We start from the raw sequence: 10,235 nt of genomic DNA, 5'->3' as shown, positions 1-10,235 counted from the left end.
TTAGTTCTTCCCAAGTTTGCACTGCACAGTGGTAACTGTTGGGAGCTGACTCAACGAACATGCTCCCCTCTGCACGACACTGTGGCTGAGCTGAAAGCCTATACGCGTCGTCGATTGCGCGCTGCGCTCGACCATTCTGAGTCATTGTCTCAGGGTCGAACCCGCCTCGGACCGAGGCGCTCTTGTATAATATAGGCCAACTAAAGAGAAAAGCCGAGTTCAGGCTTACAATACCGTGCTTCTTGTACTTCTTAAGGATTATCATTCTAACAGATATCAAAGTATTTTCATTAATTGCGTCTTTTTCCAACAAAGGCTCTCATTCTTGATGTTTGTTAATGATCTGCCCAGTTATTTATATATTTCCAAGTGTTTTCTTTTACGACGATGATACGACGACTGTAACACCTGTCGTAAACCCCATTCTTCTTTTAGGTAAAATAAACTACCCGGTACACCGGCTGGAAAAGGGGTGGCATAAAATTTATATAAGCGTAAACCCTGCTAAGTCTCAGTTTATAGTTTTTCGTTCTCCTCAAAAATTTATGGTGGCTATTTTACAATTACGGGTAAGCAACGTTGATATTAAGCGAATAGGTTGCACTAAGTTTCTGTAAGAGTCATTGTAGATTCCTATGTATTATTTGACGCTCACATTGATTCAATTATAAAATAATTTGCTTCGGCATAAGATATTTAATTAAAACTCGTTAAGCTTTTAGCGTTAATACACACATCTCATTTTACCTCACTTTCATTAGCACACCGACACTAAATATTGCATTACTGCTTGGGGAAATACTTATTATACTCGCATGTCTCGCTTGGTTAGTATCCAAAAGCGGTAATTGAAAATTATAACAATTAAATCTCATCTTTCATCAACTGAGCCTCCATTTCTAAAATTGGGTGTACTTCTTGTTGTTTCCACATATGAAGCTAGTCTGGTGGTCCTGTTGCAGCACACGAAGCACACGAAGCTTCCTGGTAGGTCCTGGTAGCACACCTGGAAGGTCCTGGTAGCACACGAAGGAGCAGCCCTTGTTTCTGTACCTTTATCGTGGGCTGACGCAGCCCACCCCTTAAGCTAGCTAGCGCACCGTATGACATTGGAGAAGTGGCACACACCTGAATTCACCCAAGATCGATTGCACTCCCTCAACCCATATATGCAACTGCGGCTGTTATCAGGGCTTCCGCGAAAAGAGGAAACACTGCTGCGCCGCTTACGCTCGGGCGTTGCATTCACCAATGCATTTACGTTTTTGATTGGAATGGCTGATAGCGCTGAGTGACAGCCTGCGGTGTCGAGAAAACTGTAGAACGTCTACTGTGCTACTGCACACCTTTTGAAAATGAGAGACATGACCTCTGCACAGCTCTCAATCGGTTAGATAGAAAATCATACCCCTTGAACAAGATCTTGGGACCATGGCCTCGCATATCGCAGCTACAAAAAGCCACAAAAGTGCTGCCGCGATATTTCAAAGCTACCGGACTAAGTCACCGTCTGTTATCCGAACTGAGTTACCGAATGATATCCCCCGTGGACTTTCTCTTCTTTGAATCTTTCCGTCCCCTTTTCCCTTTCCCCAGTGTAGGGTAGCCAACTGAGCTCAGTCCTGGTTAACTTCCCCACCTTTCATTTATTATTAGCTCTTTCTCTCACTCTCTCTATCAGATGCTTGCATTACTTTTTTGGAATTAGCTTTTTCAGATTCATGAAACTGCGGCGACGAAAGGAAGTTCTTGCTTTCTTTAGGAAGCACGGGGATGCCGATGACAATACGATCGGGCGAAGCATCTCGAAGGGGCAGGCGATGAGAAGAAGGGAGAGACCCTTCCGGATTCCGTCTTCTTGAAGCCGCATACCGGGCCACTTGAATACGCCAATAAATTACAACAAAACTGCTCATTCACATTCGAGCAGCCGCTCACTCTTCGTATGCGTTGCGGTTATAATTCGGTGACTCTTGGTTTGCTCCGTGTTATGAAAGCGAATATCGCAGTCTTGTTTTTCTTTATAGATATATTTTGTAGCTTGTTCTTGTCCACTACGCAGGGTGCGCCATCACGCGAATATCGAATCTTGAGGGTCCGTACGCCACGTGGTGCGAAGACCCTGAACTAGAAGCGATGTGCGGGATTCCTGGGTATGTAGGCAACTTAATTCGTCTTGCACCGAGCTTTTTTTCGCTCTTCGGGGTTTAAGCTTTCCCTTCAGGTTCAAAGAACTTATAAAAAATAGAGCGAAGGCGCGCTATACGCCGCTGCCTTCTGATTAGGAATTATAAGCACGCATGGACGGTTTTATTTAATTTGAAAAAGTCGGCCTGGGAAATGAGACCGTATGCATCTAGGTGTTAATCTTGTAGAATTAAGTAACCTGCACTCCCTGCACCGTCATCCTGTCGAGGGTCGAGGTTGCACTGAAGGGAATTTTTGAGCATTTCTTTGAATACAGAATTATGCCCACAAGAGGACTCTAATTTCTCCCTCCACCCCCCCCCCCCCCAAAAAAAAATATGATGCTAAATCTGTACTAAGGAGGTGATCTTGGCCAATCATGAAGTCGGACATGTCGCTTGGCAAGGTGGCCGATCAATAATAAGCAGCTCTTACGAACACAGATCTTAGTGAATTCGACCCGTATTCTCACCGCTGAAGCATGGATGATTAAATTTGCTCCAATAATCAGTGCGGAATCAGACACTACGCAAAATTCTGGCGCACCTTCTGGGTGTTGCTGTCATACCACATTTCTTCATTGTAAAGATCTTTGCCTGCAAACTTCGCTTCCACTGACGAGATCGAAATATCCCTGATATATTTCCTTTACCTCTCCGTATGACAACTTTACTTGACAGGACATCGTCGCCGTCACTCGTATGAGAATTTCTCATGTCGCAGCTTTCGGTCCGTTGCCGTTGGAGGGCGACTGGTGGATGCGTACTCGGCGCTACTCATATCTGCTCGGCTGGTCGGGTCACAGAGAGCGCGAGACGTTCGGTTCCTAGGTTATATTGCCCGCAATAACTTCTTGGCTGCCGGGCGTTCACCTCAGCCCTTTTCCTGGCTAGTCTCTCTAGCGAGTATTTTGTTCAATAGGTTCTGGTTCGGCCTAGTTGCACCTCAGCCGCTTAATTTTTTTTGTCCATGTTGTGCGCGCAGATCGCAGGCAGGGGAGATTACGTGCACCGAAGCGAGCAAAAGCTGCGAAAAAATTATGGGGTTGGTGGCAGCATGCTGCCGTAAACATACACGCAAGCCAGGAGTTCTACGCTCCTTCAAAAGCCAGAGAAAGGAGGAGAAACAAAAAAAGAAGCCCAATAATGGAAGAATGCAACTCACGTGATTCCCTCGCCAAAAGAAAAGAAATAGTGAAGGCCGAAAAGAAGGCGTCAGTGAAGACAGCCAATTGTAATTGCGACATATTCATTGAATGGGTCTCCTTTAATCAGAGTTCGACAATACAAATACCTTGGCGTAACATTTACTCACAATCTCTCATGGACTACACATATTGACCAAACATGTTAAAAGGCCTTAAAACAGCTTGGATACCTAAGTCGTACTATGCAAAAGGCTCTGAAAGCAACAAAACTTCTAATGTATAAAACTCTTGTTCGCCCCATTATCGATTATGCCGCAACAGTCTGGTCACCACATAACCAAAACAACATAATCAAACTAGAAGCAGTTCAGAAAAAAGCCGTCCGTTTCATTTTACATCGTTATGACCGCTATTTCTCACCGTCGTCCGCCCTCCCTACGCTGAATCTAACATTACTTTCAGTACGTCGTGATGTGGAATCATTAAAATTTTTGCACAACATAATTAACAAGTCATACCACACTTCAAACACAGCTTGCATATCTTTCACCAAGCCTTCTTGCACGCGTAATTTCCACGAGCTTAATCTTAACCCTCTCTATGCCCGTACAAATACCTTCAAGTACAGCTTCTTTCCCCGCACAATAGAAGTATGCAATTCCTTGCCTGGCTCCGTTCGTTCACTCCCGATAAGCGAATTTGAAATTGCTGTCTATAAAAACCAGTATATGTAACTATTTAAATCAGGTTTAGTTTATACTTTATATGTGCGTATTGCTGTGTCGTTGCTTTTTATGAATCGTTGAAAACAATTTGTAAGATTTTGTAAATGATTGTAAAGATGTTGTAAGAGTCAATGTTGATTTCACTTTATTTTTGTTCAACACTGTTTTTACCCACTCCTGCAATAGCCCTCCTATGGGCCTGCAGTATGTACAAATAAATAAAATACAAATAAAAAGAAACGGCGCGTTTCTTCATCGCCTGCTTGCCCCCATTGTAGCGTCTGTTCGCTGTAGCTCGTAACATTACGTGGTTACCAGCGTAAAAAAGGCGTCAGTCACCCGGTCGTGATTTTTTTAACGGTTTTTAATCTTCTTGCCTTTCTTTTTTCCTCTTTTTTGGCAAGACAAGGAATGAATCGTAGCCACTAGGAGCTTTCATGTCTTCCCTACCGCGTTTCTTATTGCGCACGATACTTGTAGAACAAATTGCAGATCGGCACACGCTTACTGGCACTTAACTAGTGCCCCAACGTTGCACCAAAGAGGTTCGTTGAAGGTCAGGATAGGCCGAGTGGCACATAGCCAGCGCTCCGAGTAGGCGTCAAAGAAGTTTATTGGACAGCTGTTCATACCCAGTTCCGCGTCTACAGTGACTCCTGTCGGCTGGAAAGGGGTTCGTTTAAGGGCGGCACATATGTACACTTTGCCACATACTCAGCCGCCCAATTTGGTTCGACGGTTGATTTCGAACCTTATTCCCTCAGCACAGCAGCCCTATGGGCTAACCATTCGACCATGGACCGCCCAGTGACCCAGGTAGGCAGGAAAACCGTTGGATACAAACGTGCACAGATACAAACATACACACCATAGATAAACATAGACAAAAACAACTTGGCGCAGGTGGGGAACGATCCCACTTCGTATTAAGCGTGCGAGAGCATCGCACGCGTAGTGCGAAGACGTGGGATCGTTCCACACCTGCGGTAAGTTGTTTTTTTTTTTTCATCCAGTTTCAGTGCAATTGTTTATCATTTCTTTAATTGAATTATTAAGTACAAGTAATTTCCCCTATTTTTTGTCTTGGTTTGTTGGCTTCTCAAGATATATTTAAACGGCGTGTTACTATATGGGGAGAAATAGCGAAAGATGGAACTCCACTCTATCCTACCTATATATACGATCACCTTTGGCAACAACGCAGAATAGCTGTCACTACTACTAATCCAACTTTCAGCCAGCGTGCCGCTTGGCAGGATTCGCTGGGTTATATGTTAACGCTTCTCTTGTCGTTCATTCCAACCACCCGGAAAAGTATAGAGGCGTGTCCCACGTCAAACTCTGCCTCGAGCAGCGTTCGCGGTTAGCTCAGTCAGGCACGGCAGGATCTTTCGATCGTTACTTCCTTTTGCTCCAGTTGCTGTCATGTTCATCTTTCGCATGGTGTTTAGGTAGGAAAGAATTGGGGCATAAATAGACCAACCAGACTACCTCCTGTCATAAAGATGCGTGCTTATGATTGGGGGGGGGGGGAAGGGGGGTATACGATGCGCATAAGAAATATTACAATAGGGATTAGTACATACATTTTGATGCTTGAAGATCCTTTGCTTCTGCGCCAATCGTATCGTTTGCAGACTGTATGCTTACGGCTGATTTCTGTGAGGAAAGCGTGGTTGTTTCTTTCTGTCAGGACTCTTTTGATAAGTAACTAGGCCAGCACGTGTTGCATAAGTAACGCTTACGTGCTCCTAACCAGGCATACATAAACGGTCAACAGGAGATTGTCGAATGCTGAAGCTTGTCATTTTGAAGTGGAAACGGTTCGAAGACGCAAAAATAATCATGCGTATTTCTACTCTCTTCACAAAATATCAATATCGATATGCAAGGTTAAGAGAATACGTTCATTTACCTCCAGCATAACTTGTTCCTTATTGCGGGTGCCCGTGAGTGCGTGCGTGCATGTGTGCGCGGATGTGCAGAAAAGTCTTTGTAGTCGACAATCCATAAGAGTCTGCCCTTTTCAAATGCCACAAGTAATTATTCCTAAAGGTTAGGCATAACACGAGAACTGGCCTTCATGCTGTATATGTAAGTGTACACGTTTGAAAAGTAACAGCGCTAAACGGACAGGGACTTAAGCAATGAATACGAGACGGCTGTTCTGTGATGTTCTCCTTTGCCTAAGTCCTTGTCCGTCTAGCGCTGCTACTTTCCAAAACATGAATTACCACCAACTCGTCTAAGGTTCTCTGCTAACGTACATTTGAGTTAATGGTTGAGATGAGTATTCTTTATATGCGGCGTGACTGCTTTTGATAGGTTCCCGCTTCGCCCCATCGTTGCTAAGTATTTTCTTCTAAGAGATTAGGTGTGCGATGATTTTGAGCGGTTTGTAGCTTCCCTCTTTCGTTCTACACGTCAGGATATCTATATATTTCTACGTTTAAAACTGCTCATCACGTATCTGCTTGCATAGCATTTATTAAAACGTTTCAACACACCTTCACTTATCGAAAATTGAAAAAAAAATGCGTTGTATCTGCCATCTCTGTCTTTTATTTTCGTTAAATTCCTCCAATGGCACAATATGATGGAAGGCGGTCATTGAACGTTCCCTGCTTTGAAGTTTTCGTACTTTCGTACCTGACCATGCGCATGATCCGCCTTGTCACTTAGGTTTGATTAGTGAAAAAAATCCATTAGTCGACTGCTGTAATGAGCATCGGTTGCGAAGTCCTCATATGCGCGACTGCTATCACGTTTCCAAGAGGACCGCATCTTCTGTTACAACCTTTCAGCCATGCAAAATGACCTCACGTTCTTAATTCGCATTCACGTTCAATTGATAACGTGGCCCTCAGCTACTGGGCTCAGCTTACACCGATCTAAGATGAGCGTGTCTTGCGTGGCCTACCTCTTTGCAGCGTCCGTTCAATGGCCTTCAGCACTCCAAAGCATATCGTGCCTTAGCCATTGGCAGAACGATCGCTTTCCCGTTGTCACCACTGTTCGCCCACCGAGTACGCCTCGCACGTGTTACCCAGCCTTCACGTGTACTTTACAACGCTATCAGGCGCTACGATAACTATTATTACCGCAGTATATGCGCGGGAAGGCTATGTGCGCGTGCTTACACTCCTGCACAAGCATTGTTGCAGCGAAAAAAAAAAACTATTTTGTCATTCGGGAGGTTAGACACAAATGCATCGTAGACGACGATTCGCTTGGGAGCCTTTGGGGAAGTTCGGGGTTTGTTCGGTGCATTCAATGCCATAGCTTAGTCGAAGCGGATTCTGACAAACGCTAGGTATTTTGAGAAACTAGTGGGAACACGTGGGGCGCGAGCTAGCTACGGTACCACTTCTGTAAACATGTTCCGTTTGGAAGAAATCATGGACTTGTAAGTGGAGCATATAAATGTGTACTACACGTATTGTAAATGCACAACGAAGATTGCCACGTTGTCGGGACGGTGAAGAATGAAACACTGCCAAAACCGTGGCGTTAAAAGCTGACTCTTCATTGAGTAAACTTGTGCGCGGAAAAGCAAGTAGCACTCGAAGCAGGACGAAGTCGTGAGCACGGTGGCCGAAATCTCCGCGGGAGAAAAGCGCGTCGGGTATTTATTTGATTCTCGGGCTTTACGTGCCAAAAGCCATGGTCTGATTATGAGGCTCGCCATAGTGCGGGGCTTCCGGATTATATTAATTTCAACCAGCTGGGTGTGTTGTGCTAACTGGAAAACGATAAACAATTACGGGGGTCAGTCTAAAAGAAAAAAATTGTTTTACTGCCTAGTGCTCTCTACCTGCCACGTACAAATCTCAAACGTGCCTTAGTGTCCTTCCACTCTGTGAAGAAGGATAACAAGCGACGTTGTATTGGGATGACTATATTGACAACTACATTGTTTTATATGGTTATTGCTACGTTGACTGAATAAAGACACATTCACGTAACGTCGTGGTTTGACAGTCGATCACGCACCACACACATGGCACCAAACGTGTTTGCCACAAACTCCCGCTTCAACCTCGCCGTCGCTTCGGGGAAACGTTTCGACGGATTGTAGCCGCGTCGTCGCCTTGCGTTTTCCAACTCGCGGTACTAGGTGTCCTGACGGGAGCATCGCATCCTCTTGGCGTTGGCGATGCGCCCTATATACATATTCACACACGTGCTTGTTTATCGGCTGACTGCGTTTTGCCACCTAACAACCGGTATCGCTTAGCGAAGGGCGAGCTTGAATGTATGGAAAGATTCTCGAATTATGTCGCTGGTTCTGTCCGCTGTATGTTGTCACCGAGCTTTGTGTAATCTCATTGCATGTATGCGTGACGTGAACTGTATAGTACTTTCTGGAAGACACGCCGGCACCAGCCATTCATATTAACAGTTTGGCTGCCTTGGCTGCTTTCATAACTACATGGCTAAAAAAATTAATGGGGTTTTACTTGCCAAAGCCACTTTCTGATCCTCCACCGTAGTGGAGGACTCCGGAAATTTCGACCACCTGGGGTTCTTTAACGGGCGCCTAAATCTAAGCACGCGGGTGTTTTCGCATTTCCTTTCATTTCGTTCTCATTGAAATGCGGGCGCCGTGGCCGGGATTCGATCCCGCGACCTCGCGTTTAGCAGTTTGCATTCACGGTTGTTTTCGTTGACTTTGCCCGGAGCCAGTGCATGTGCTGGTATTCTTGACACCACTACTTATATTTTGTCTCCACACGCACACGTCTGCAAAAATTTTTATTCATGTTTTGGCTTCCTCTCGCTCGCTTCTTTCTCCTCTTACTGAGGAAATGTAGAAATTAAACTGGATGGGCCCCGGCCAGCACGTCAGTAAAGTCGGGTTATTTTTTCTACATGCTTCTATCCCTTAAACAATATATGTATATATTTATATATTGCAACGGGGGTGTTCACCTAGCAGAAGGGTCACTAGTTAGAGGTTCTAGCCCTAGGCTTAAGCAGGTCAGCGCTATGTCGTAACGGGGCAGCAAGCACTTCTCGTCGTCTTCTTCTCTTGCACCAGCACACCAGCACCATGCCCACTGCCCAGTGCCTTCAGTACAATCACTCCCCACCGACAGAGTAGCCATCCTGGCGAAAGGAGAACACAGGGGGGTCATGGCACTGCTTGAGCCAGGAGACGCGGACAATTTACTGGCCCCGACGACGCTGGTCGAAAGGCGTTTCGATTGGCTGGATGAGGTAGTTGACCGCGGATGTTTGTTTCAGTACCCGATAAGCACCGTGGTACTTGGAAAGCAGCTTGGAGGAAAGGCCTGGAGAAGTAGAGGGCACCCACAACCAGACCAGTGAGCCAGGCGCAAAGCACATAGCCATAGTGGATGAATCGTGGCGAAGCTTTTGGCGCCACTGGTCCTGGGATGTGAACGAACGAGCGAGCTGGTGACATTCTTCGGCGTAAGCAGCCGCTCTAGAAACAGTCGTCCACTCCGAAGCATCTGGCCGGTAAGGTAGAATCGTGTCCATAGTGCAAGAAAGTTCGTGTCCGCAAAGGAGAAAGAAAGGGGAGACCCCAGTGGTGCTTTGCGTGGCGGTATTGTAAGCGTAGGTGACGAAAGGTAGAATGCGATCCCAATTCGAATGGTCAGATGACGCATACATGGCCATCATGTCTCCAAGGGTGCGGTTGAAACGTTCTGTCATCCCATTAGTTTGATGATGATATGCTGTGGTAGTGCGGTGAATCATGCGACACTCCTTTAGCAATGCTGAAAGCGCGTCAGAGAGGAAAACGCGACCGCTGTCGCTCAGTAATTCTCGAGGTGCTCCATGGCGTCAAATCAGGTTTTGAAGGATAAAACTGGTGACGTCTTTTGCTGTGGCAGATGCTAGGGCTAAAGTTTCAGCGTACCGCGTGGGGTGGTCGATAGCAACAATAACCCAGCGGTTGCCACTTGGAATGTTGGGAAGCGGACCGTATAGGTCAAGGCCGACGCGGTGGAACGCGCGCGTGGGACATGGTAAAGGTTGCAAGGGGCCGGTAGCATGTTGAGGTGGCGTCTTGCGTCGTTGGCATATGTGGCATGACCGGACATACTGGCGAACGAAACGGTACATACCGCACCAGTAGTACCGAAGCTGGAGGCGAGAGTATGTCTTTAATACACCAGCGTGGCCGCATTGTCGGTCGTCGCGGA

The 10,235-nt window shown here is 46.1% G+C and overlaps 1 protein-coding gene across 1 annotated transcript in view; it reads left to right on the top strand.

Annotated features, from left to right (window-relative positions):
• The first annotated feature begins 2,108 nt into the window (after window positions 1–2,108).
• Window positions 2,109–10,235, top strand: part of LOC135901743 (neural cell adhesion molecule 1-like) — a 723,087-nt gene continuing 714,960 nt past the window's right edge. The window contains exon 1 of the mRNA XM_070531921.1: window positions 2,109–2,153. The gene's annotated coding sequence lies outside the window, so the exon portion shown is untranslated. The remainder of the gene's footprint in view (window positions 2,154–10,235) is intronic.

Source organism: Dermacentor albipictus, chromosome 1 (assembly GCF_038994185.2).
Source record: "Dermacentor albipictus isolate Rhodes 1998 colony chromosome 1, USDA_Dalb.pri_finalv2, whole genome shotgun sequence".
Classification (NCBI taxonomy): domain Eukaryota; kingdom Metazoa; phylum Arthropoda; class Arachnida; order Ixodida; family Ixodidae; genus Dermacentor; species Dermacentor albipictus.
The sequence above is the reverse complement of the archived record's forward strand: the minus strand, read 5'-3'. Positions and strand labels throughout refer to the sequence as shown.